The 23,676-nt window shown below is 44.5% G+C and overlaps 1 protein-coding gene and 1 long non-coding RNA gene across 5 annotated transcripts in view; both read right to left on the reverse strand.

Moving 5' to 3' along the window:
* The window catches only part of NFIA (nuclear factor I A), a 576,975-nt gene that overhangs the window by 389,608 nt on the left and 163,691 nt on the right, over positions 1 to 23,676 (reverse strand). The window lies entirely within an intron of this gene.
* LOC131504649 (uncharacterized) lies at positions 3,650 to 7,746 on the reverse strand. The gene is made up of 2 exons (XR_009258088.1): positions 7,212 to 7,746; positions 3,650 to 4,878 (listed from the first exon to the last, which is right to left on the reverse strand). It is a non-coding gene; the product is annotated as an uncharacterized LOC131504649 (long non-coding RNA).

The following is a 23,676-nucleotide window of genomic DNA, read 5'->3' on the forward strand; positions in this document are numbered from 1 at the left end:
TGCTTTATATAGAATTCTTTATGTAAGTAATGTAGTATTATAAAATCTTAAAAGTCCTCAGTAATACTGTTTTCCTTTTGTATATACCTCTTATTTTCTGTGCTATGAAAGTTATGAGGTATACTACACCAGCAGATTGTATACCTATGACAACAATGTATGATCTCTGAAGGACATTATTTTTAATGGGTGAAGAAAATAATTTGGTTTCTATCTTAGATCACATGAGTGCAGAAATGAGTTGTTTGGGAAAATACTCCAAGTTTTAATATGCAAGGGTAATTAATGCCTTGATTTACTGCAGGTATTAAGATTGATTCAACTACTAATGCCCTCTTCAGTAAAATAATGTTAGAAAGACTGGCATTTATCTTAAATAATTTTTGGCAGTTTGGCATAGTTTTTACTTTGTGTTTACCAAAGAAAGAAAACCAAAATGAGAGCAAGGAGAACCAATGATAAAGAGTGGTTTAGTTTGTCGAGGATGCTTGAAACAGCCAGTTTGTTACAAGCAGGGCCAGGCTGAGAACTGCAAGATTAAAGTTTGAAAGGTACCTGGTATATTTTTGGTATATTAAAAAAAATAAGTGCTTTTTCAAGAAAGAAGCCAAAGAATGGTACGTGTTTCTGGTTTTAACATTATTCCTATGAGTTTGCTAGTCCTCCCAAGAGCTATAAAGTTGACAATAAATCAAACTTATTTTAATTTGTCATGAGATAGCAGAGAGAAACAAAATTTTTCCAACTGGTCCTCTGCCAAAGTGTTTCTACCAGTCCAATTCACTTCCGAAATTTACACTTACTATTTAAAATTAAGAAAAAATTGAACTACCAAATAAATTCAAGTCTGGAAACCATTTACTGCGTGCCACTGTAGCCAGGCACTATATCAGGTTCTGGAGGTGCAGGAAAAGTAAGTGGTGATCTGGTCTTCAAAGAGGCAAGTGACTCTTTAGGCAAGGCTGGGTGACCTTATATGCCAGAGGTCAGAGCAGAATAGACTTCCCCAGGTGAGTAAACACGTATGACGTGTTATACCAAATATCGAGGCACATCCTACCTCGCTGCTCACCTTCCAGTACCTTATAATTACTAGGACTATCTTTTGAAGAGTATTTGAACATCAGATTGCAATAAATCCTATATCCTTATGTGACAATATAATATTTGAGTAAATTCTGAAAATATAAAATGCATGATACTTGCTTCAAAGTGTGTTTAAAAAACACAGCCATTAGTGTTTGATTTAGTTTCTCGAAGTCAAAATTTGAAAAGACAATTGAATTTTATGTGACAGAAAATTGAAAGAAAGACTCATTGCAATATCACCATCAGGTGCTATTTAAAATGCTTTAAATTTTTTTTTTTTAATTAAAAAAAATTGACAAGGCAAGAATTTTTCTCAGTAGATAGCAATGATACAGACATCCCTATTTCCCACCTAAATGTTCCTAATTGGAAAGGCATGAAGAGCTTATAAAACTTGTCCCTTTTCTTTTTCTTTTGTAAACGTGAATGTAACTAATGCCTCAAATCCACAGTTTTACAAGTGTCTATATTGTTTTGACATTGTTACTTGATCACTCCAGTTGTTTCAGTCAGCTCAAGTCTTGTGCTTTAATTTTTTTTTAATGTATAATGTTACTATTTGTCTTAAAGAGTATGCTAGGTGCAGTAATGATAGACTTCTATGGACTATAGATAAAATAATTGGATTAACTTTGTAGTACCCTCCCCCCCAAAAACCCTCTCCATTTTTCACAGGTTATGGTATGAAAGTTTAACGTAATAATCCTCAATTGAAATAAAAAAAAACCACTTCACTGATAGAGCAATTCCAATATGAGGAAATCTGAAGTTTTTTACTACCATATTTTATGTTACTTTAAAAATAAAAGCACGATCCATTAAGAAATCACCATAATTAATGTTTATAATATTCAGATATGTATGAGTATCATCAAGTGAAATGCCTGCTCACTTTAGTTCTGAAGCACCAGCACAGAAACAATTTTTACTAAAATTTCCTATAATAAGAAAGCTTAGTTTGCAATTTTTCCCCTGGGGGGGGGGGGGAGGAGAACTTTGATACCACAAAAGTTTTAAAAGCAGACTCTCTTGCCTGAATAGGGTCTCTCTAAGGGACAAACCATAGTTATGTAGAAAATACTACAAAAAATATTCATTCAGATAAAGATTGGGGGAGAGCATTTCCAAGTTTAGAGCCCTGCCTAATAGCCAACAGAGTCTTTTTTGTTAGTTTTACTATGTTCACATGGGAATTCATACATTTTGGTGTATCACTTTTATATTATAAATCAGATTTATGCCCAACTGCGAGGCCCTGGAATCTGGGTCTTTAAGAAAAACAGACAGTGGAGGTGTTGCTGCCATTGAAAGTGTGGCTTTCCTCCGAGTTGGTAGGCCGCTGCTCTGTGGGGCTTAGACATTAACATGCTTTCGTTTGTCTAATGACTGAATTAAACTACTCGTCTATCTCCAAGTCATGATAATGTGGAAATTGTGCACTGTGCACACATCGTGGGCTGTGAAACACCAGCCCAAACACACGACCAAGTTGGTGTGTTTTAAATGTCGGAGCACATGGGGTGGTTGGTTTTGAATTCATTTGCGCCTCATTTTTACTACTTGAGACACGCTCATTAAAAAGCTGTGCTTCAACTATGTTATATGTTCACATTTAACTGAGCTGGATTTTTCACGGCCCTGCTGCATCTGGCTTTTTAATTTGCCTTGAACAGGAGTATTCCCTCGTATCATAGACAATCCAGGCAGCCTTTACCAGGTAAAGTCAAGTCATTGGCTTGGCCTCTCCTTTCTCAATCTCTCCAAGGAAAATGGGCCTCTTTTCCAGCACACCCCTGGTACCCCCAGGTTGGGATTGCAGACAGAGATAGGAATTGCAGAACCCCCACCCGGAGGGCTGAATCACCCTCACTTTCTGCAGGGGCAAGCTACTCATTTGCAATCCTCTCTGCACTTAAACCCCTTAAAGTTACAAACAAACTTTGGGAAAGTTACATCACCATAAATAAAGACACAGTTCCTTAAATTATTATTATGCAACACTGTGTCATTACTCACGCATCGACATTGCAATTATCTTCCCACTTTGGCAAATACCACTACAGCGTTGTAGGCTGCTTCAGAAGTAAAAATCTAGGCTAAATATCTCAGTGCCACCTTTACACACGGAAAAGGTTTCCCACCCTCTCGAAAAACACTCAGGTTTTATCCTGCAAACAAAGTGAGGCGCCAAAGCTGTCTCCTAAGTCTTCGGAATCCCCTATTTTAAATGCAAATTATCAGTCTGGTCTGACCCACAAGCCCGGCGATAAAGAACTATACAAAAATGAATTCGTGGAAGTGAAGTTCTGGATGTGCTTTTGTAAAACTCGCAGGCATCAATACACATCTGGTAATCAATTTGTTAATTACTGTATCCCTCAAAAAAAAAACAAAAACAACAAACAAACAAACAAACAAAAAAACAAAAACAAGTTGTGATCGCTGGGTTGTGTCTCCCCCAGGTGATCTACAGATCTGGTAAGGAGACTGTCCCCACTGCCAACCCGCGCTGCTGTTCAACCGCTGCATCGCTTGGTGTTTAAACAGAAGACAAATCAAACATATTCTGGACACATTTTTATTAACAACTTGAATCCAGATAAAAAGGATCAGGTTGTAAAAAGGAAAAAAAAATTGGTAACTAGTTGTCCAAGAAAAAAGCGAGACTGAGGACAAATGACCCGCACAAGAGCCTAGGACCATTTTTTTCCCTTGCTGTCGCAGAGCTGACAGGAGGCGGATGGGGTTGAGGAAGGGAGGGGGGAGGAACAGAGGGGGGGAAAAGAGGATTTAAAGCATCATCTCCCAATCTGCAAAGGTCTGGTCTCCCCAGTGCTCAGGAAGCAGTGGTAGCCATTTTCATTTTCTTTCTTTCTTTTTTTTTTTTTAAGAGCGTAAAAGGAAAATAAAACAGAAAAGGTATATATCCCCCTTCCTGCACCAACAGCTCGGCTCCTCCCTCCAGAGAAAAAAGGATTTAAAAAAATCTCAGGTACAAAACCCAATCCACAGGCATCCAGTGAGGCTTCTGCAGTCAACTCGATTCGATTTGGCGAGTTGCACTGAAGGAGACGTGATCTTGAAAAATCAATCCGTGCTCGCGCCCCCGCGCCGCCGCCGCAGCCGCCGCAGTGGCCACAAAATTAGCGGCTCCGAGGACATTTTTGCCGCAGTGCACGTCCGCCGTAACCACCGAGCGCTCGGGTGAATAATGGAAGTACAGTGTGGAGACAATCAAGTTGATTTATCACGCAAAATAATTCACTGCTCCAGTCCAGCTCGTGGTCTGTCACTTTAAATCACAAACGCGCGGATACACAGATCCGTAGGCCCCACACATGCATGGCACACGTGTGTGTGCGCGCGTGTGTGTGCGCGCGCGCGCAGAGCCGAGGGGAAGGATTCCGGGCTGCTTCGAGCGAGCTTACGCGGGGAGGGAAAGAGCAAAAGGGCCTGACACCCCGACCCCCTACCCCCACCTTCTGCAGCGTGGACAAGTGGCTTGTAATGCAGCTTGGAGCAAAATAAAGTCTGAACAAAACTAGACTGTGAGACTAGCACGTCCCAGAGTGAAAGTGAGTGACGTTAACGCAGACTCTGTAAAGACTCGGATCACTTGCAGGCAAAACTAAAATGCTCTTTTTTTTTTTAATATATAAAAGAAAGCAAAGAAAATCATTAACTAGGTTCAGATCTAAAATACTGCTTTTAAAATGCACGCACATGTCGAAGACTCAGCGACTGTAATTTCTTGGGTAAACATCTGGTGAAGACATTCCAGGAACACATCTGAAAGGAAGAAAGGCGTAAGACAGCCCCTTCTTTATATATCTCGGGTCAAAAAAGGGTTGTTAAAACTTTTTTTCTTTTTTAGAGTGTGCTCTCGATCTAAATACCTTTATGAGCTCTAAGGGTCAGTTTGGTTTGGGAGAGTGGGACCGAGCTGGGAGTGACGAGTCCTGGGTTCCAAGACACAATGGTGTGTGATGTTCGGGCAGGTCTCTTTTCCTATGGCCCCATTTTTTGCCCCCTTTTCTTGCTGATAAAATCTCAGGCGGTAAATGATATGTTTTCTGTGTGTGTGTGTGTGTGTGTGTGTGTGTGTGTGTGTGTGTTTCACAGACACTCCATGATTCTATCTAGGATGCAATGATGATGGGGTGGAAGAGGTTTTGATGTAGAGACAAAAAGAGGTCACATTCTTCAGGTGGCATCTGTGGACACTGGAGGTAATGGAAGTGATGAGTCCAGTTTGCCTGAGTCTTTAACAATAAAGATTGTGTCTATATTAAGAGCTACTATTGTCCCAGCTCTGAAGTATATATAGCATATAATGAGTGCTCTTTGAGAATGACAATGTAATCTTGTAATTATATTGGGGAGGGAGGGTCAGCCAAAAGGATTTTGAGACTGGAACAGTATTCAATATTCTTGTTTATTTGTAGCCTGTATATGAAATGCATTAAATCCCTTGGGTAATTCAGAGAATATTAACTTTTTAGTGGGTAAGAGTTCTTCTGTGCCAGATCGGCTGTCTAGATTGACCGGATTAATAGGATTAATTACTCCCTATCTACTTTTTCAGAAAACAGCTCCAAGCAGGGTCACAGGCAGGGGTCACTGTTTGACACCCCCCTCCCCCTTATCTCTGAGGTGAGCGGTCAAGAGTGTGAGTGCTAGAGCCATACCACTAGCTAGTTTTGACATGCACTAGCTGAGTAATCATAGACAAATTATTTGCTTTAGTTGTGCCTCAGTTTCCCACATTTATATAAGGGGGATTATAATGGCAACTAATTCATAGGGCTGTCGTCAGGATTAAATGAGTTATCATATTAAAGTGCTTGGAACAGAGCATGGCACATGTAACAAACAGCTCAATAAATGTTACAGGTTATTATTCCTCCAATGTAAACACAAGGAAAGCAAGGTCAGATATAATAGAGGAATCTTTGAGCTGCTCCTGGATTTCAACTAAGGCCTCTAAGCACTTTATTTTATCTGGCTTTTATGTCAGCTTAAAGCAAGGAGCTCAGCAGTCTTTATTATTATTAAGAATAGGCCAGAACATTCCCTACTAAAACTCCATTCCCATGTATACAGTAGTTATGAAATTGAAGAATTCTGCACTTGACCAGCTCAATGTAAATATGTAATATTGGCTCTATATGTTGAGTGTGTACTTATTGATGTGTGTTTTGACTATCCAGGTGGGAAGAAGCCAAGTTGTTTTTTTTTTTTTCTTTTTTCTTTTCCTTCCCCCTTTGGAGAGAAGTTTCCAAGGCATCAGTTCCTGACTGTTTCTGTTGTGGTATTCTTTGGTACACAACTTGTTACCTTAGGCCTAGCCGCTGTCATTAAATTATGAAGTCAAAACAACTCCAAATCTCTGGCGTGCTCCCTTTGTATCATTATTAGTTTAAAGGGGAAAAGCGGCATCCTGAATTTCTCTCCTCTCTTAATGACTCCCAGAGTCCAGACTTGAACAAGGCTTTAGGAAGGGTCACAGGCAAGGAATGCTTAAGGGAGCAATTCCACTAGTGTTTGCAATTTGGGATTGGAGGCGAGCTGCAGTTAAGCTTTATAGAGGAAGTGGAGATTAGGTGTTTTTCCAGAACAAGATAGGCGCTGGCAGGCCTAGTTAGTTCCCTGCTTGTTGGAAAGTCGTGTCCCCCTTCTTTCCTCCAGTGGCACCTGAAGCCCAGGTGCACTAACTGTTCTACCAGGGGCCGGCGAAGAGACCAGGCTGGCAGGCCTGGGACGTCCGGAGTGGCATCCGACACCAAGTTTAGACGGCGGCAGGCGCATGGGTTTTAAGTTCAACTTTGGACAGAAAGCGTCAGCGACTGTTGCTGAGAGCCGCGAGAGAAAAGTTGATTCGTTCTAAGCGCTAGCGTGAGCGCTCCAGATACACTTGGTCAGTTAGATGAACACAATATCCTAAATAAATAAATCAATAAAAGACAGTGCGCTGCCTTCTACTCCACCTGCTTGCCCTCTTCCTTCCCTTTGTGGACGCGGAATGAGACTTTAGCTGGTGAAGACTCCCGCCTCCCCATTATCACAGGCGCACACCCTTCTAAAGAGGCTCTGTAAGGTGCCAGAGAGGAAACCCAAGGTACCTATATTTCCAAAAATTTCGGGAGCCAAAGATGAGAAATCTGGCGAGTTTCTTTCCTCCCTGCCCGCAGCAACTTAGCATCCAGAAGCTGTGGGCGTCTGGCCGCGCAGAGCTTTCCAAGACGTCCGGCGTCCGGGGGACGACTTCACTGATCACAGTCCCCAGTGGACCGCGGACTTTGCCAGTTTCAGAGGTACTGGGGAAACTGAGAGCAAATAAATTAAATCTACCACCAACCAGGACGACGGGGATCCCCCACTCCAGGCGTGGAGAGGGGTTGGGGCGACGGCAGGTGGACCGAATAAGCAGGAGGTGGGGAGCAGCCCGGCAAGGTCATGACCGTGAGGCCGCCAGAGGAGGCCGCGGTGCGCAGCGGTCGGGCGCCGCCCTCTGGCCCCGGAGCTGACCCCTCGGCGCGCCCCCTTCTCGGCAGCCCGCCTGGCGCATCCCTAGGGGAAGGAGGGAGCGACGCGGTGGAACCGACCCTTACTTTCGAGGTGGAAGCTGAAATCCGCGGGGCTCCCGGATGGCTGTCCCGTAAGGATGTTCGGATGCTCAGCACAACTGAACTTTACAAGGGGCTCTTTGCACTGGTCCCCCTTTTTAATGGCAACCTGTGAGAAACTTTTGTGCCCTCCCCTCCCTGTCTTCTTGCCCCTGGAACTTGGCCCAGACGACCTAGTTCTCCACATTAATTCGTGGTCCCACCTACTCAGCAGCCCCTTCTCTCAGACAGACTTCTAGGGTGTCTTCTAATGAAGGGAACAAGTTCAATGCTTTTTTCCTTTGGGGGGAGCATTGCGTGATTTAAAAATCTCCTAGGTATTACAAAACAAGCCAGACCAAACAACAAAACCAAAACCAAAATGCGCTGCTTTCCCGTGAGTGTAGAGTGGAGTCAATCCAAACCTTCCTTAGGCCAGTCTGAGTCTTTGGTCAGATAGTCGAGTTCCTGAATCTTTCAGGAAAACAGAGAGCCCTTTTCACACACTTCTGGAGGGGACTTAATAAGACTGCAATATATTACCACGTTTAAAAGGTTTTTGCAGAGGCAAGATTTCCTAAAAGCGACTTGCCAGCGATGCATGGAAAAGCAAATCCGCTTATAGAGAGGAGCCGCTGAAGAGGAAGGGGGTAGAAGGAGCCCCAATTAAAAACCGCAGTTTCCAACTTTTGAACCACAGCACTGATAATTGTGGGGATGTGGGGGCTGCTGGAATGTAGTGACTGCCTCTGGAGCAGACAGGTTGTAGACCTCCAAGGCTGTTTTCAGTGTTGGCTGGAAGTCTCCAGACTTCTTTTCCGGTAGCCTTTCCCCTCAATGGCCGAAGTTAAGTCCCCCCCTTTTGTGTTTTGTGGGTGTGTGCTCGGACCCTGTTTGTGTGTGTGTGTGTGTGTGTGTGTGTGTGTGTGTATGAAAAGCCTTGCTCCTCACACACTTGAAGTGCATAAGTTTTTGTTCTTTAGCTGGCAGAGTGTGGACCCAGGATGGGGATGTGGGTGCCAATGCGGGTGAAATCCTGTGTTTGTGCCAGTTTGTTGTCTGACCCCTCACCCTACTGCTGAGGAATGGGCCTAACACAGCCTTCATCTCCAGAAACTTTTGCTGGAGTTTCTCTCTAAGACAAATCATTTTATTATTTTGATCTGAAGGTTTTGGTATTTTGTATAATGAACTCAAGAGAAAAATCGCGGAGTGTGTAAGTTTTGTGATTTCTCTGAGCTTATAAAGGTTCTGGATCCCATAACTCTGAAGGGAAAATTACTAAGAGTCTTTTGCCCAGAAAGTATAACCTTCTGGGTTCATGAGGGTATGGATAAGGAAGGACTGCTTTCCATAAACTTTAACACATCCCAAACCAGTGCACCAAGTCTCAACTACCCCGCCTTTGGGAACACACATGCATCCCCCAGGTATTTCTGGTCGTCTGGTGGTTACCAGGCTATTTTGCAGCATGTTCTCAAACTATCTCTCTGAATGGCCATTCTAACTTTTACAAAGTTTCTTACTGTTTACCAGGATAAGTTGCACTTGCCCTGTGTGCAGCACAAGCTTGCCTTTGAGCCCTTGACATGCTTCCAACCCTGTACTGGGAGTGTTTTAAAGGTTACATTTTAGTCTTAAGGGATAAAAATGTTGCTTTCATCCTGTATACCCAGAGTGCTGGGGGTAGAGTGGCCAAGTTTGTAGGAAACCCGATCTCTTAGCTTTGCTAACATCAGGAGGATAGTTTCAACACACCAGTCCTTGCCTGCTAAAATGTCAGAGCAGAGTACTCGGGGCGCACTGCATACGGGTCACCTGTTTCTGTCCACCGGCGGGTCCCGCCTCCAGCGCCGGGGATGCTGGGCGTTAGGGATGTTACACACACCTGCAGATTTTAAAGCAGCCCATGAGAGCGGGAGTACCCCCTTTTCCGTCAGGGCTGCTTAATGTAGCAAGTGCTAGACCTTCACAAAAGGGAAAACATTTTAAGTCTGTCCTTTCTTAGGAAGCGCTTAGAGACCAGGCCCACCAATATTCCGGATAAAGTTAACGCTACAGAAATGTGTGGTGCATTAGGAGGCCGACTGGGGACTCAATGAAGACCAGACTGTTACAGTTAATCTCGCCTCCCTCTTTTTGTTTCCATGGCTCTATTTTTTCCTTCGGTCTTTTTTCCTTCCCTAAAGGGTTTCCTAACCCCCCCCCCCTTTTTAAATGAAGTAGACACTAAATTTGAGAGTTAATGTTGCAACCAAACTCTTCGGAATCCACCGCTCAGTTCGCTACATCTTTGCTGCCTGTAATGACAGCCACTATTGTTCTTAAAATTCACCAAACTAACTCTTTCAAGTTCTTTGAGAAAGTGTAATAAGTCTTAATTGGAAAACACCACCACCGCCCAGTTCTCATGTATTTTATTTCCTCAGATCAAGGAAGAGGACCCCAAGCGAAAGAATAAACTTTATGCAGATTATTTTTTAGCGATTCTTCTTACTAAATCGTGCAGCTCCACGCGATTCCCCTTGTACCTCTTCCCCCCGTGTCCTCACTAACCCACTCAGCAATTGTCCCCAGACGACTCTGCGGGTAGTGAAACCCTCCGAGAGGAGCCTCCACGTACTTGCTCCCTCGCTAAAGCGCTCAGTTTCAAAAGTTCTGAGAATATCTTCTTCAGAAACTACAAATGGACCAAATCATTTACCTAAGTCATTCAAGAGCCTCTATAGGAAGGACTTTGGAGGATGATGATCCTTATAATGCGGTACTAATGAAAATCCCCTTGGTCCCTCTCTCTTGGCCTCACGAGGGACGGCGTCCGCTCCCTGTCTGCGGTAGAGAGGCCCCGGCCAGCGGCGGTCCGGCGGCCCCTCCTCAAGTAACCCTGATGGCACAACCAGCGCGCAGAGCGACAGCAGCGGCTCCAGACGCCGCCGGGGCCACTATCCCATCCGCCGTCCCTGGCCACCCCCTTCCCGCCTCCCCCCACCCAGCGCGGGCCACTCCTAGGCTTTCCTTCTCGCCCTCCCCAGTGATTTTATGGGGGGTGGGGGGGGATGGGATGTAAAATGGGAACGTTCCCTCCATCGTGATGCCCAATTGCTCAGCTGTCTCCCACCGGAGTGGATTGTAATTAAAATCCGGGAATTCAATTTTGCTGCGAAATCTTAGTTTCCTAGGGAGGGGCTGGAGGGAAGGAAGACCCTGCGGAGATCGCGGGCCAGAGCAGCCCCCCACCCCGCCGCCCTGCCTTCCCGTAGGGAAGATGAAAGCGAAGGGTCCCTGGAGTGACTAACAGGCTCCCCCGCCCGTCCCCCCCCCCCCCCCCATGGGGCTAAGGCTTTAGGGAAGAGGAGGCCGAGGCCTGGCGGCGAGTGCAGGGCGGGGGCTTCAGGTCCCGCGGGCCACCGAACCCCCCTTCCCAGGCTGGGGAGCTCTTGGCCCTGCAGGTGCACCCCCGCCCCCTTTTAGGCCCCTCCTTGGAAACCGCCTTCCGGCCCAAGTTCTGTTCTCGGAGGCTTTGAACGAGGCCTTTCAGAAGTTTTTTAAAGCTGCCCCGCCCCGCCCAGCACTCACGGGGTCACACTCTCCCCCATCCCTCCACCCCCGCTCCAGCTGCCGGCAAAAGGGGGTGCGGGGAGGGAGCGGAGGGGGCAGGCTCAAGGCCCGGGGATCCAAGCACAAAAACCAGGGGCGGCTGGCTCGGCCTAGAGCGCTTGGAGATCGGCGCCTGAACCCTACCTCGGAGGAAGCTCAGGCTAACTGCTTGCCCGGCGCGCCAGCCCCGAGTGGGGGAGGAAGGAGAGGTGGAAGAGAGACCGGGCAGGGGGGCACGGCCACATTGCCAAGGTTCCTTTGCAGAGCTCGCCAAGAGACTATTTTAATTGGCCTTTAGGGGAGGCAGCTGGTGACCCGTGTCCACGTTCTCCAAGTTCCCCTGAGCGAATCAGGGCGCCACCTACAGGCGAGCTCCAGGTAGCGGGAGGGAGAAGGGAGCGCCGGCCAAGTGCTGCGGCCCCTCCAAGCAGGGCCTGGTTGGTGCAGAGCCGCCTCTGAGCTCCCCCCACCCAGCGCGGGCCACTCCTAGGCAACTCCGAGTTCTGCCCTCTAGTTACGGGTCTGTGGGCAGCAGCAAGCGTCCCGAGGGCCCTGCGGAGCGGGGAATTGGGGGGGTAAATACCAAATACCAGGAATTGGGTTATTATACCAAAGAAGTTTCTCCACTCAGGCAGTGAGTGCAGCGTGTTTCTTTGAGAAGAGTAGCTGTGTGGCCTTGGACAAGCTGCCTAATCTTTCTGAGTCACGGTTTCCTCATCCTTTAAAAGGGGAGCAGTGGTACAGTTTATCCCTCGCTTTTGGAAGTGTGAGCCAGCCACTTCACTTTCACCAAAGACCCACCTTGGTACCTGTTTTCGAAAGCAGAAAGAAATGGAAGAGGACTCTTGCAAAACTAGCCATCAGCGTTTGTGTTATGGCCAGCCCTCAGCCACGCAGCGAGTCCCCTGAGCAGTTAGAGTGGCGCCCCCAAGCTCCTGCCCCGGGAACTACAGTCAGCATCTCAGCATCCAACCCGTAAAGCTTTGAATTCTCTGTGAGCCTCTGTGCTTATTTTGTGAGTCCTTTTAACAAGATGTGTGGTAAGGTATCAGAACAGTCTAGGAGAGCTTATTTTTTTGGGCTTGGGAGCACTAAAATTTTTTTCACATAGAATATAATAATAATTGTCTCTGTTTTACACCATTTCGGTCTACAAAAGATTTCATAGAAACGCTCTACCTTCAGAAGGGGGGTGGAGGACCTGCGTCTGGCGGGGTCCTTGTGAAAATGAAATGAGATAACGTAGGTGAGAAACTATGGTGACTTGTAGGGAGTTTTCAACTATTTCTAATATGAAAAACGGTTTTTTATCCTAAGAAATCGAACATACAAGACTTTGGCTAGCTGCGTGCTGTTTCTCGAAGATTAGGGCCTTAGAAGAAGATAAAGGGAACCGAAGAGGCTTGAGTGTCTGATTAGGATAGAAGGATGGGTTAGTGGAGGTTTTAACAACTACTCTCTAGCTAATCCCCTTCCCACAGACAAATAATAACCTATTTGTGGATCACTTACTATTACCACATACTAGTACCTCATTTAATTAAAAATTTTGCTACCACCTTCTAAGGTATGCCTTACCCCATTTTATTTATTTTTTTAAAATTTTTTTCAACGTTTTTTTAATTTATTTTTGGGACAGAGAGAGACAGAGCATGAACGGGGGAGGGGCAGAGAGAGAGGGAGACACAGAATCGGAAACAGGCTCCAGGCTCCGAGCCATCAGCCCAGAGCCTGATGCAGGGCTCGAACTCACGGACCGCGAGATCGTGACCTGGCTGAAGTCGGACGCTTAACCGACTGTGCCACCCAGGCGCCCCATGCCTTACCCCATTTTAAAGATGAAGAAATAAAGACATCAGGTTGCAAGGTAAAATTGGTTCACCTTTTTTTTTTCTCTACTTAAAAAAATTCCCATTCCAAGGTCCTCTGGCTGGCTCAGTCAATAGAGTATGTGACTCTTGATCTCAGGGTCATGAGATCAAGACCCACGTTGGGCATAGAGAGTACTTAAAAAAAAATTCCTGTCCCAGATATTTCAGAATCTACCCTTAACATCAGTTCGTTAAGCACATCCTATGTGCTTGGTTACTATATTAAATAATTGTACATGTGAGGTCTCCTGTAATTCTCATAATACCTCTGTGAAGTAAGAGTTCAAGTTCTCTCATCACAGAAGAGGAAATATTGATTCAGAGACTTCAGGGGAATCTGTTAACATCCCACAGCCAAGAGGTGCAGCCAGGTCATGGAGAGCCCAGATCTTCTGATTACACATCTAGATGCCTTCTGATGCACCATGACTTAGGATGGTCCCAACTAGTGTTAGCGCACTTTAAAAAGTTATCTAGAAAGGTCTGGCAGGAGAAGGGGACACCTTGGTGTTTTTCCTGTGTTGGAGGTATAGTAAATAGTAAACGATGGTGCTAATAGCCTTGGTAATGGTGGAGTGTGACAATGTTTCCTAAGGAAATACTGATGGTGGAAGAAGGGGGCAGGGGTGCGAAGGGAGAAGCCAAAGAATGAACTGACTTACACTTTTATAAATATGAATAACATTAAAGAAAGAAATATGAACAAATCAATCAAATATCACTATAACAAATACCATTACACGGAAAAGGTTGGTACAGTGTGGCTATTGCCAAGTCCTGGTATTTGACCTTGGCAGATAGTGCTTTGGTGATTCGGTTATAAAAATTATTTAGTAAGTATCTTTTACATTAAATATTTCTGCTGGTTCATGTCCATGTAATAGCAACATTTTATGATGAAAGGACTGGACTGTTCAGGGAGGAGAGTTACACTCCTTTCATTGCTTTTGTTTTTCCATTGTGTAGCAATTACTCATTAGTTCCGTTTCTTCTTACCTACCTAAGTACCAAATCAAACCACCATTCCTCCCCAGAACAACTGCCTTTCACATCTGAGAATAACTAAACATACACAAGGCCTGAGAGTTAAATGATAAAATGCTTTGGCTTGGGGCATTGTGTGTAAATTCGTGCATTCCACTTTCTTCTTTGTCCTACTGGGCCCCGCCATGATGCTTCTGCTTGCCAATGCATTACCAAGACCTCAGACTTCAACTGCCTTTCACCTTCAGCTTCTATACATTGTTTCTAATGATATAACAGATTTTCATTTTGAAACAAATGCCACAGGAGATTCTTTAGCAGGAAAAGCCAGCTGGGTAACTAACACCATAAAGGTATCAAATTTAAGGTCAGATGGCTTTGGATTGTCATTTGGTAATTAGTTGGTACCAGTTGGTAATTAGTTAAGAAGGAAAACATGTTGAAACCAATACATATTTGTGGAATGTATTTGACATGTTCCAAATGTTCTAGATGCTAACAGAGACATAACAGAGTTTATATTCTAAGCTTTAGAGTAGAAGCTTCTCCTCTCTTCCATTCCCTGGAGCCATGCCTTAGTGCTGTTGGAATAGTGATGTATATCCTAGCTCAAATGTCAAGCTGAAATATTTCCTTCTGAAATTACTATCTTCAGACTAGAATTTTAATGTAATCATTTCATCATCTTTAGGTATGGTTATATAAATGAATGAATGGAGAAAGGACTTCAGGAAAGGTGGGAGCTATAACTATGGCCTCACCTCACATAGTCACCCATATAGACATTTATAAGAGACAGCTTTGCACTTGAGACACTATTTTATTCTCTAATGTGGAACTGTGCTTCTATGTCATGGAAACACCTATCAGTCATTGTAAGTGTGTGTATGGGTGTATATCTATATCTTGGAGATATTAGCTACTTCTTTTTGGTATCCTTCTCCAACAGTGAGCAATCCAGGGCTCTTTTTAGTAATGAAAGGGCAGATTCAATCTATAAGGCAGTTTGAAATTCATTAGTGTTGACCTTCCCCAGTCCCAGTCTTAGAACTTTTGACTGTGGGTATCTCCCCAAGTCAATTGCAGGTCAGCTCTGAGAACGAATATACTTAATAAAATGGAATGGCTTTTTACAACAGACAGGTGTAGGGGTTTGTTTGAGATGCTGAACTGTTGTTCCTGATCATGGGGAATTGAATTTTCTGCCAAAGCCATTGGTGAGAGTCTAATAAACTGATGTTACATATTATTGGCATTAGATGGCCCAATCTGATGAGATAGTTGCTCAGAAAGTCAATTACTAGAATCCTGTAGTAAAAAGCAGTATTTCCAAAGAATTTTGATGCTACAAAAGATAGTAGTATAGCGTGGACTCCTGAGTGCCTGGAGACAACAGAGCTGACTGAATTTAAACAAGAGGGGCACAGCCACATGTTTATTTGAAGAACCCTTAAAGATGCCCTGAAGGAGCTTAAAGATCATGGGAGCAATTCTGAAATATTTGAAAGAGAAGAAGGGGTTATATTAACACGGAATGTTTTCAGGCTGAAGACATTGTCATATTTGACCCATATAATCTTCACTAACGTTGCAGCACAATGCTCCCATTTCACAGACAGGAACAGAGACCCATAATTATGTATGGTAAAGAGGTATAGATGAGACTTAGACCTAGTCCAGTCTGGCCCCAAAACACATGTTTTCCTGCTTTATTCACTCAATGTCCAGCCCCTCAGCCTTCTCAATCTGGCCTCAGTTTACTTGTCCAACTTTAACTTCCAAAAGGAATGATTGGCTTTTTTCCTGTATGTTTGAGTTTGAGTCTTAATTATTGAGTCTGAGCCTACACAGAACAACCTCTAATCTCCAAGTCACTTGCAGGGACACCTATGTACAGAAATTCTGAGACTCCAAGAGCCAAGTCTAGTTGTACTCACCCTTTATTGGTACATCCAGCCTGGCGGCACCATTTGAATATTTAGTCAAACCAATTTATTCCTTTTCTGAAGTTTGCCCTCTCTAACCAGCTTGCAAATCCCTGTTTTCATACTCAACAGCTGCCGGTGCCTGGGTCAGTGCTTTACACGTTGTTGTCTATCTAGAAATATTGGCTGGTTGCTTGTAACGCATCCAACCTGCCCTCACTTCTTGCTCTCTCCTGTCCCCCACCACAAAGGCTGGTGCAGAAATATGACAAAAGGGGCAGGTTCAGCCAGCTACTCCTCCCTCCGTCCCCAGGCTGTCACCCTCAGGCCCCAAATAAAAGGTTTAAGGAGGCTAGCTTCTTGCCTCAGCTCTAACAAACCCACACTTCCCTGTGGTCAGAAGGTTCTTTCCCTCCACAACCGCTGGGGCTGAACCTAGGCTCTCTTACTGGTACACCCACTGGGAAAGAGGAAACACGTGCGTGCTGTGGGTGTGTGTTGCCGGGGGGGGGGGGGGCAGGAGACGGTAGCAATGGGGGGGGGGGCACAACGTGGGGTGGTGGCGGCGGGGAGAGAACGTTTTTCAGGGAACCCGAGAGCCACACTACTTGCGACTGCGACCCCCAACTGTCCCAAGGGAAACAGCGGGCCTAGCTCTTTTGTCAGTGAGGCATTTCAATGGCAGCGCGGCCGGCTCCGCTCAGGTGGCCTCGCGGGGTTCGCAAGCCTTCTCCGGGGGAGGGCGGGGGGAGGGGGGGGCTCGGCCCTGGACGATTCCAACAAAGTCTCGACGGCAGGCACCAGGCAAGGAGAGGCTGAGGACCGCCTCCACTCCTCTCCCGCCATCGCAGGCCCCCTACTCGCGGGAACTCCCCAGCGGCCCGCGGAGGGGCAGGTGCGGGGCTGAGCCGGGCCTCCCGCATCCGCTGCCGTCCAAATGCGGGGTTTGTCTCTTTCGCGTCTCCGGAGACCAGGGTCCCCTCTCGCCCTCCGCGCTGGCCCCGCGGAAGGCACGGCCGGGGGAGCCCAGCACCCCGGCCTGGGCAGCGCGCTCGCCCGGGGACGCTGCCGGGGTGCCCGGGGAGGGGACCAATTCCTATCTCCACCCCAGCCTCCTTCAGCTGCGCGGTGCGCGCACAGAACGTCGGCGGAGTTGCAAGACACTTTCTCAAGTTGGGCTTTCCGTTTGTGAACGGGGTGAAAAGTTTATCCGGCCCCTAAGCGCGCCTCCTGTTACCCGGCGGCTGCTAGCGGACACCAGAGGGCGCCCTTTTAATGCGCTTCGGTCGGGGACCCGCGCTCTGGGAGAGCGGCCGCAGGAGGCTGCGCTGGGACGCCGTTTCCCCGGGGGGAGCTGCCGTCTCGGGGACACAACGCAGCGCCCTCTTCCCCGTCGCGTTCCCTCCGTGGTGGATAGGGTGTGTGTGTGTGTGTGTGTGTGTGTGTGTGTGTTTGGGGAAGTGCTGACCCCGCATGGCTCAGAAGGCCCTGCGGCGAGGCCCCCTTTCCCTCTTCGCGAGAGGCGGGCTACTGCAGGGGTTCACTCCCTGGCTCCTGTCACCGAATGTGAATGAAGGGTGCCTGCGACCTTCCGTGTGAGGAGCAGGAGGGGTTCCCCAACTAAAGCCGTGCCCCCCTCTAACTGCTAAGGAACAAGTCTGCAGGCGTTGTTCAATTGCAAACGACTAATTAATTTTCCAGCACTTGTGCAGAATACTTTAAAATGGAAAAATGAAGGTCTTCAATGAAAATGAAGCTTGATAGTGTGCACCTGCCACTAATGTACGGTGCACGGTAACTTCCCCTCATTAGAGAGATGACTTGGGTTGAGAACAAGTCATATAGTGAAAATCACTTCAACACGTGCCTGTTCATATGCATAAACTCCTGTGTACCAGATGGCAAAATATAATGACATCTTAAACAGCTAATTGCATAAACCTTGTAATGCAGATAATTGCTGTACCAAAGTAGGAGTTAATAATTTCCCACTGTATTGCCTGGCTTCAGAGTAATCCTTAAGGAAAGTTGTGACAATTCGAACACACTAAAGTTCACCAAGCGGTAATTAAAACTAGCACTTAAATCATTTGACTTTCAAACCCTTAATTATGATGCGAAAGAACTGCTTTGTGGAAATCCAGAATTTATGGATAGTTACATGATAACATTTAATGCCTATATTTCATCAAGTTTTCTTTCATGGGCCTCATGTGGCATAATATTATAGGGAGTCCATGAGGGTACAGTCTATTTCCCAAAATTATTTCAATAGTGGGAGCTATGCATTTGGGAGCGTATTAACCTCTGCTCCCAGATGGGTCTGTTGATTACTTTCAATTTATGTTTATTTATAGAGCCCCTACTATAATAACTAATTCTAAGCCTCACCCTGTGCCTTGCATTGTTCTAAGCACTTATAGGCATTATCTCATTTAATCCTCGAAACAGCCAACTGAAACATGTATTGACATCCCCACTGTCCAGATGAAAAAACCCAGGCACAGAGATGCTCCGCAATTTGCTCAAAGTTAGCTGGAAGCCACGGAGCCAAAGTCAAGGCAGTCTGGCCCCAGAGCCCACGCTATTTACCATACTGCTCTCCTGTCCCCTGGGCTAAGCCAGGACCTTAGTAGTACAATGTTTCTTACTCATTTATTTTCTGATCATATTTAGTAATAATGCTAAAATAATATTGTTAGAGTTATAAAAGGCAGTTGGCAGGCAGGTATATCGTTGTTGATTTTAACTTACTAGTTTACATCATGACATATTTCAGAAATAGATATCTGCTGTTTTCCATAGGACAGTTCTTCAACGGTACATAAGCCAAGAAAAGTAACTCACTTTTGAAACTCAGTTTTGATTATACCAACATCTAGTGTAAAAAGCAGGCGTAGCTTAGTGTTTCTACTTCTCTGTCTTCACAAAGACTAAGATTAGGTTTCAACACCTTAATGAGGATATACAAGAATGAACATAGAAAAAATCTTCTTTATAGAATAGTGACATATAGTATTTTTTCTCCTTGTTAATATTGCAGTTTCCCTTTCCTCAGTTTGAGCAGGCATATGTAGCATAGGATGAGAGATACCAGTTATTTCCCTAGTATGGGGGCCATAGCATTTGAACTCCCACCAGTAGATTCCTTTCTGTGACTTAAGCACTCTCTCCTCTGGGCTGCTGCTAAGATCCTTAATTCAGTGGGAAGCATATTGGTCTAGAGGCCAGAAGGCTGTAGTCTCATTCTAGTTTGGTTGTGAGGCTGCAGTATGACCTTGGGCGAGTCACTTCAGCTTCCTGAAATTGTCTCTTTGCCGTATAAATAAAGGGCTTGGCTTGTGATTACCTCACATCCCTCCCAAGTGGATCATTCTAGAATGTTATGCAACTACAGCCCACCATTACTTGAGTGGGAACAAGATTTTTAGGTTGATTTTCCTTACAAAAGAAAATGAAAGTCCTGGATTTGGGGGGAATGAATGGACAAGTGTCTCTGGGGGGAAGAAGAGTTTAATGAGCATTTTCCCAGGGGCAATGCTCAGGCTATTATCAGGTGAAATAAGACATAGTCCTGGACATCATGAGTTCTTTTTTTAAAAAATATTTTTATGTTTATTTATTGATTTTGAGAGAGAGAGAGGGAGAGCAAGTGCATGCTAAAGTGAGTGGGGGAAAGGCAGAGAGAGCGAGAGAGAGAGAGGGAGAGACAGAATCCCAAGCAGGCTTCACGTTGAGCATGGGGCCCAGTTCGGGGCTTGACATGGGGCTCAATCTCATGACTGTGAGATCATGACCTGAACTGAACTCAAGAGTCGGTCGCTTAACTGATGGAGCCACCCAAGTGCCCCTCATGAGTTCTTAATGCAGCGGGTGACACTGACAAGTAAGCAGAGGAGTACCATGAAGAGTGATGGAGATTAACTATAGAGACAGGAGTGACTCCTATGCCAGGCTGCAGGACTCATGGGAAATTTCCTGGTGGAGGTGATTGACTCCTGAGCTGAATTTTGAAGGATAAGTTGAGTTGACAGTGAATCGTAGAAGGGCATTCCATGCAAAGGACACTATATCCATGGTATAGGGAAGAAGAGAGAAAGCATGGGTCTATCTGGGAACTGAAAGGAGGTCATTATTTCTGTCTGTTAAAGTGTGAGTTTGAGGAGGAGAAGGTCTAGGCAGGAGAGGTAGGTCAGATCTCAAAAGGCTCTCTTAAGGAGTTTGGACTTTGTTAGTACAGGGTAGTCCAAACCGAAGTTTGTCTATTTTACGATGTTGCTTAGGTATTATACTAATTTCCGAGTTACCAAAAAGAAGTTTTTTACTCATTTACTTTGTCTGCTTTTTTAAAAAAAATTTTGTTTAATGTTTTTATTTATTTTTGACACAGAGAGAGACAGAGCATGAGCTGGGGAGGGGCAGAGAGAGAGAGGGAGACGCAGAATCCGAAGCAGGCTCCAGGCTCTGAGCTGTCAGCACAGAGCCCGACGTGGGGCTCGAACTCACGAACTGTGAGATTATGACCTGAGCTGAAGTCGAACACTTAATTGACTGAGCCACCCAGGCGCCCCCACATACCCTTTATTAAAAAGCAGACAGGGGCTCCTGGGTGGCTCAGTCGGTTAAGCAACTGACTTCAGCTCAGGTCATGATCTCACAGTTCGTGAGTTTGAGCCCCGTGACGGGCTCTGTGCTGACAGCTCAGAGCCTGGAGCCTGCTTCGGATTCTGTGTCTCCCTCTCTCTCTCTCTCCCCCTCCCCTGCTCATACTCTATCTCTGTCTCTCTCTCTCAAAAATTAATAAATATTAAGAAAAAAATAAAAATAGAGAGTATGTGAATATACACCAGAAGGAGGAGCCCTACTTTGGCCACTGGAGGGCTGGAAGTCAGTTTTTCCTCCTTGGTGATCCTCAGTAAACCAGCTTTCATACAGCCCTACCCCCGTGGAAAGGGTTGGCCTCCAATGCTAAGCCTCTAAATCCCTCCAATCCCCAAGCTGGTGGTTTATTTTACATACCAACAAAGAAATCAAAGTCACAATGATAGCAAAAGACAGGACAGGGAACAGTTAGAATCCTTTTTAAATTGCTTTAAAATGGCAAATCTCACCTATGTTTATAAGGAAATCATTTCTCAGAAGCTCTGATCTGATTTTAGGAGTTGAACATTATTGCTCTCAAGCACTGTTGTTGGAAGTATACATTGATAATGCTTTTCCGGAGGTCAACTTGACAGTATATATAACGCTTTGTATCTTTTGAACCTGTAGGAATTTGTCCTAAGGAAATAATCATGAACTGTTCAAATATTTGACAGAATAAGGTCTGTGATAATGGTTTTATAGTGATGAATAATTAGAAAAATTTTGATATACACTTTTAGAGAATTATTCAGATGAATTATGGTATATACATACTAGAATACCATAAAGCTATCAAGATGTTGTGATATAGTAAATGAATAAATTCTATTATAAAATAAGGATAGTGTGATCTTATTTTTGTTAAAAATGTATATATGCATAGGAAGAAGAAGGAAATATATTTCACAATGGTAAACTTGTAAGTGGCTTTTATTTTCTTCCTTTTTATGTTTCTATTTTCTAAATTTTTGACAGTGGGAATGTAAACTTTTGTAATAAGAAAGCAATCATAATAAGAAAGCATAACAAGAAAATATGTAATTTATGATGTATGTAAATGTTATGTATATATTTATGTAATATAAATTATGATTACTTATATCCTTCCAGTTTTTATCAAAACAAATGGGACAGACTTATACATCCATCAAGTAATGATGGACAAGGTAATTTGGACTGATCATCTTGCTGAAGACAATGAGAAGAGCTGATGAAAATACAAAAATATCTGCTTTAAGCCATTACAGAAGTGACAAGGTAGTGAAGAATGACCTGGGTAGGGTCTAGAGGTGAGGGAAGCCCAAGAAGGAAGCTCAGCATTTGGGCTTACGCTTCCATAAGGGGACTTTGCCAATTCAAGAGAGGGTAGCTGAGGGGTGGGATAAGGCAGGGAGAGACTGGCAATTGGGAGTATGAGTGAACCAGAAACAGAGAGGTCCAGCAGGGACGGAGAATAGTTCTGAATCATCAAGTTGGATCGAAGTGATTATGGCTTGAAGGCAGAGACAAATGTAAATCTGTGGGCGAGCTAATGTCATCCTAGGCCACAAATTAATTCTATAAACAAATGCTCAATTACAGTAAGTATTATGCAATAACAGAAAATAAGGAGGCATGTGAGGAGACAAGATGGCAAGAATGGAAACTCACAAAACCCCTCGGCAACAGAAACAGGCCCACGGAGATTCCAGATATAGGAATTACGAGACACAAACTTTAAAATTGTTATGGCCAATGTATTTGTAAGAGACATACCTAAGCATAAAATATGGAAAAGTCAGGACACCTGGGTGGCTCAGTCAGTTAAGCGCCCGATTTCGGCTCGGGTCATGATCTCGCAGTCTGTGAGTTTGAGCCCTGCATCGGGCTCTGTGCTGACAGTGCAGAGCCTGAAGCCTGCTTCAGATTCTATGTCTCACCCTCTCTCTGTCTCCCCCGTTCACGCTCTGTCTCTCTCTGTCTCTCTTTCTCTCTCAAAAATAAACATTAAAAAATTAAAAAAAAAAAGAAAGCAATTTAAGCTAAATATTAATGAGAAATATGTGTCTAGACTCGTGGGATACAGCGAAAGCCATGCTGAGAGGAAAATCTGTAGCTTTAAAAGCACATATTAGAAAAGAAGAGAGGCTGAAAATCAATAAGCTGAGTAGCTATTGAAATAGTGTAGAGATAAAGCTGAAACTTAAACTCAAATAAAATAAAAAGTAGGAAATAATAAAGACAAGAGCAGACAAATGATATAGAAAACAAACATAGAGTAGAAAGGATCCACAAATCTGAAAGTTATTTGAAAGGCTAATAAAGTTGATAAATCCCTCATGAAGCGAATTGAGGAAAAAACGGAATGCAGAAAACAATGTCACAAATGAAAAAAAGGATATGATTACAGATACTACACACACTTAAAAACATCATGAAAGGATAGTATGAATAACTATGCTAATGCATTTGAGAGTTTGGATGAAATAGACAAATTCCCTAAAAAACACAACTTACCAAAATGAATTAAAGTAGAAAGTGTGAATTGTTCGATAATTATTAGAGAAATTGAATCCATACTTAAAAAACCTTTTTGCAAAGAAAATTCTAGAATGAGATGGCTTTCCTAGCAAATTTCACCTATCATTTGAAGAAGAAATATTGCCAATCTCCCAAAAAACCCTTCGAGAGAATAGAAAAAGGGGAGTATTACTCTATTTGATTTATAGAGTCAGCATTACCTTAATACAAAACTTGATGAGGGGCACCTGGGTGGCTCGGTCGGTTAAGCATCCGACTTCAGCTCAGGTCATGATCTCACAGTCCGTGAGTTTGAGCCCCGTGTGGGGCTCTGTGCTGACAGCTCAGAGCCTGGAGCCTGTTTCAGATTCTGTGTCTCCCTCTCTCTCTGCCCCTCCCCTGTTCATGCTCTGCCTCTCTCTGTCTCAAAAATAAATAAACGTTAAAAAAAAATTAAAAAAA

This window comes from Neofelis nebulosa, chromosome 2 (assembly GCF_028018385.1).
Source record: "Neofelis nebulosa isolate mNeoNeb1 chromosome 2, mNeoNeb1.pri, whole genome shotgun sequence".
NCBI classification, from domain to species: domain Eukaryota; kingdom Metazoa; phylum Chordata; class Mammalia; order Carnivora; family Felidae; genus Neofelis; species Neofelis nebulosa.